The sequence below is a fragment of the Myotis lucifugus genome, unplaced genomic scaffold (genome assembly GCF_000147115.1).
Source record: "Myotis lucifugus unplaced genomic scaffold, Myoluc2.0 scaffold_115, whole genome shotgun sequence".
NCBI classification, from domain to species: Eukaryota; Metazoa; Chordata; class Mammalia; order Chiroptera; family Vespertilionidae; genus Myotis; species Myotis lucifugus.
Genome location: NW_005871163.1, coordinates 2,736,496 through 2,741,193, shown reverse-complemented (window position 1 = coordinate 2,741,193; position 4,698 = coordinate 2,736,496). Strand labels below are relative to the sequence as shown.

The window sequence follows — 4,698 nt, the reverse complement described above, 5'->3', positions numbered from 1 at the left end:
TACATACTTTCCCAATAGCCAAGACTGAAATTGAGTATCTCAGGTGATTGCATTCTCAGCAAGCAAAGTCGCCAATAGTGATGTAACCCAAGACACTGCAAATGCAGGTCAGGTTCCAGGTTTCAAATTCAGAGTTTTTACAAATAATAAGCCCCGGCTGTTATATCTGTAGTGCAGGTTATAGTTTCAAAGGCACGTTTTCATTTAAGCCTCATTCCTGTGAGGATCCAGCCCCATTGCACAGATGAAGAAAGGAAAGTCCAAAGAGGTCAAGTAACCCACCTGATTCTCGTTTAGTAACTAGCAGAGTGGGACTTGAACCTGAACTTCCTGACTCCACACCCAGTTAGCTTTCAGCTGCTTTGCTCCTGTCCCATCCCACCCTTGACTTGGGATTTGGGACTATAGCAAATTTAAGCCCTGGCTTTCTCTTGGCCTTTTCAATGTTGGAGTTCTGTCTCTGCTTTAAATTCAAAGAACATTCTACAGTGGTCTTCATCTGTATAGGAAATTCCGTCTGTAGAGCCAAATACCTGCTATTTTCCCCAGCCAGCTTCTCTTCTCTCTGCTTTCCCTTGGGGAACTGCTTCTTTCGGGTTCCATGTGTCCTGTAGTAACCGTCCATCTCAGTGCCACAAGGCCAAGGATGGCTGTCTGGCCCAAGCTTGGCCAATCAGATGCTCTCTCCTGAGAATCTTGTGCAGAGGGACCCACTGATGGGAGGCTGGTGCCTATTCCAATTCCAGCATCCTAAATGACTGAATTCCTGACCCGTTCCTGGTTCCTGGTTCTCGAGGCTGGTTTCTGGACCCAATTAGCTTCTGTTGCTTTCAACCAAAGCACCATCTGCTTCACCATCCAGACAGATGGGAGAACAGGGGAGAGGGAAGGAAGAAAGGAAGCCTGCTTTTAGTGTAGGCCTACTATGTGCAGGCCTTGGGCTAAGTGCCTTTGGTATATTCTTTCATTTTATTCCGATAATAGCCCTTTAAGGTGGGTGTTATTAGGCCCATTTCAATGGAGGAGGAAACTGAAACTTAGAGGAGCAGTCACTTGTCTAGCATCACACATTGAGTTGGTGAGAAAACCAAGATCAGACTCAAGTTTGTCTCTTTGCAAAGTCCGTGCTCTCTCCAATGTCTAAGGCACTTTGCTGTGACACATTGCTCGTTTCTCAATTGACAAAGGAGAAGCATTAAAGTGTATTCTATCTTTTTCTCTCAAAATCAGAAGAGCACCCTCAGATCCGGCTCTGGGTACAACCGTGAGGCAGAAGCGTCCCGGGAAGGCCTTTCTGTGCTGTTTGTTCCCTCTCAGCTCCCTTCCAGCTCTGGGCACGTCCTGGGGACACTTCTTCTCCCCTCCCCCACAGAAGATCGCTCTTGGGAAAGTGGCTTTCTGAACTTACTCCCTGTGACTGAAAAGACAAAATGTTTGTCTGCTTAGGAAAGTATCAAAGAGCAGAATTTCTAACTCTGCGATTGCGGGTGGTAGCCAGCCGGGCGGGGCTGTTTAGAGGATGGGTGTTCTTCTGACATCGGCCTGCAGAGACTTCCTCAGGCAGGCAGTCCTGAGGGTCAAGGCAAGAGGCCCAGGCCTGCAGAGTGAATCATGAGGTGTGAGACCTGACCCTGGTGAGGACAGGGCAGGGTGTGGCTGAGGGGACAGGCCTTGCACACCATCCAGGGGCAGCCAGGGAGCTGGAATTCTGGGGGTTTTGCTCCAGCTTCGCTGCCCCGTTGGATAAGTTACTCCCCTCTGGGACTACTACTTACCCTTTTGGGGGGTCCCTGTGAGTGAAGAAAGGGCAGCAGGTGCCAGAGCCCCTAGGCCTCCAGAAGGCAGCCCTCCACTCGGGGAATGTCCCACCAAGGCCAGGAGGGCCATAGGACAGTCATGACCCTCCACTGAGCACAGGTCACAGGCCAGGCTCGCTCAGCACTTTCTGTGGGTCCCCAGAGGCAGACAGACTTCCAGTGTCAGAGTCAGCAGCACTAGGATTGTGAGAGACAACTCTGGGTGGAGAACAGGGCTGTTGTCAGAGATGGACGGGGTTTGGCTTTGTTTCCCTTCATTTGGAATAATCTAACTTTGAAAAAACAAATCCAGTTTGCCAGCTGTAGACCAGACCGTCCAAGTGTGAAACCTAGAAAAAACCTTGAGGCTATCATTCTAAAGATGGAGAAACTGAGGCCCACAGAGGTGACAGGACTGGCCAGACTTGCTGGGCCAGCACTTAAACTCCCTGTTCACACCGTAATTTCCAGCCCCAGAAGGGAGGGGCTGTTATCGAAAGGGTGTCAGATTCCAGATCACAAGGGCCCTGCACTGCTCCTGCTGTCTCCTCTTCCTCACAGTCCGCGTGCCACCCCTGACCACATTCCCCATTCAGAACAAGTCACCCTGGCATTGACCAGAAAATACATTTACTGTCTCCGGGCATTAGGATTGCCAATTTTTTCTCTTTTAAGAAAAGACTCTTTACTTTTAGAATCGAAACAAAAATATTTATTTAAAAGGAAATAAAGACTCACTCCTGTGAAGCACCCACAGTCTTGTTTGCAGCTCATGGGTGGTTCATGTGGTTTGGACGATGGTTTGCATAGTTGAGACTCTCTAGTCTATGAGACCGCAAGTGCCTCGAGGGCCAGAAATGAGTCCTTTTTGGTATTGAGTTTTCCCAGTGTTTGCTCACAGCCGGTGCCCAATAAATGTTAAATTAAACTGGGAAAAGGGAATGAAGGCTACTAGGCTGCTATTTTGCTCTTGGTGGAAATGGGCAGCAGTGGCAAGATCCCATGCAATGCTACAGGAGAAAATTATTTCAGGGTCAAATAAAATTGCTCAGCTCCCAGATGGCAGACCAAAGGAAAGTGGTTGAATTTGCTGATTCATACTAGGGTGTTAATGACATGCTCAACTGCTTAGTGTGAGCTTCAATTAATAAGAGCAATTTGAGGAAGCAATTTAGCAATATCTAGTAAGCTGAAGATGTTCATACCCTTGGGCCTACGAATTCCACTTCTGAGAAACTTTCTCACATGGCACAGTGAGACAAGAACCGGAACGTACAGTGTGGCAACTTCGTAGCAATAAAAATGTCCACCAACAGGAGGAGGGCTGAACTGTGGTCAAGTTCAGATATGGAATACTACATAGCAACTAAAATCAATGAACTAGAGCCACATGTATCAATATGCATTAACCCAAAAATGTAAGGTTGAATTTAAAAAAATGGCAGGAGGAAATACACAATATGATAGCACATAAAGAAATTTAGAGCGAACTGCAGGAGACCATCTTTCTAGACAAGGCAGTTGAGGAGGAGGGAGCGAGTGGCAGGGGGGCTGGCCTGGCGTGCACTCCGCACCTCGGGAACATTACTGCGCGCGGAACGGCTGTTTTGGGAAGACTATTGCCTAGAAGAAAAGATGTTTGGTTTTCACAAGCCAAAGATGTACCGAAGTATAGAAGGCTGCTGTATTTGCAGAGCTAAGTCCTCCAGTTCTCGATTCACGGACAGTAAACGCTGTGAGAAGGATTTCCAGAGCTGTTTTGGGTTGCATGAGACACGTTCAGGAGACATCTGTAATGCCTGTGTCCTGCTTGTGAAAAGATGGAAGAAATTGCCAGCAGGATCCAAAAAAAAAAAAAAAAATGGAATCACGTGGTAGAGGCAAGGGCAGGACCCAGCCTGAAGACTACACTGAAACCAAAGAAAGTGAAAACTCTATCTGGAAACAGGATAAAAAGCAAACTACAGAAGAAATGTAAACGTCATAATTCTGATGCTCACAGTACCACCTTAAGTGCCTCCCCAGCTCAGGCTCCTTGTTACAGTAACCAGTCAGATGATGGCTCAGATACAGAGGTGGCTTCGGGCTCCAGCAGAACGCCAATTTTTTTCCTTTTTAGATCTCACGTACTGGAAAAGACAGAAAATATGTTGTGGGATTATCTATAAAGACCGCTTTGGGGAAGTCCTCATTGACACGCACCTCTTCAAGCCTCGCTGCAGCAACAAGAAGGCGGCTGCCGAGAAGCCGGAGGAGCCCGGCCCAGAGCCTCTGCCCATCTCCACCCAGGAGTGGTGACAGGTGTATGTAGAAGGGGAACAGGAAATGATTGAAATTTCAGAAAAAAACACACTCAAAACACAGCAACAAAACGACCTTCCTGTTTTTCACTTGGATACCTGCTATTCTGCCAAAAGACAATTTCTAGAATAGTTCCGAATGGGTTATTTTTTCCTCCACTTCCACAAGTTCCACCAACTCTGAAGCCAGTGTCTAGCTTACTAAAAGGAAAAACAGACGTGTACATAATATTTAAGATGCTGAGTATTTCGTAGGAAAGCTGAGTGCTGCTGTAAAGTGCTCTTTATGTCTTTTTCTTTTAAATCCCCTTCTCATGAATGAAACTAGGGGGACTTCAGGGGACAGAGATGGGATTTGTTGTATGATAAACGTACGTAGTTTTAGTCTTTCTATATTGAGAAGCAGTGGTTGGGGCATTTTTAAAGATGGCTGACTACACTTGTTTTCCTTCGTGATAATAAATTTGTCATAAACCAGTAACCTGGACTTGCCCCTTGAGGTAGTTGTAAATATTTTAAAATATTAAGGTCTTGCCAAGGTTCTGAGGATTCAAACCTGTACTTCTGAATATTAAGCAGGACAGAATAAGCTCTCTGGTACA

The 4,698-nt window shown here is 46.6% G+C and overlaps 1 pseudogene; it reads left to right on the top strand.

Moving 5' to 3' along the window:
* The first annotated feature begins 3,323 nt into the window (after positions 1 to 3,323).
* Positions 3,324 to 4,094, top strand: LOC102434935 (annotated as a pseudogene).
* The last annotated feature ends 604 nt before the right edge of the window (positions 4,095 to 4,698 follow it).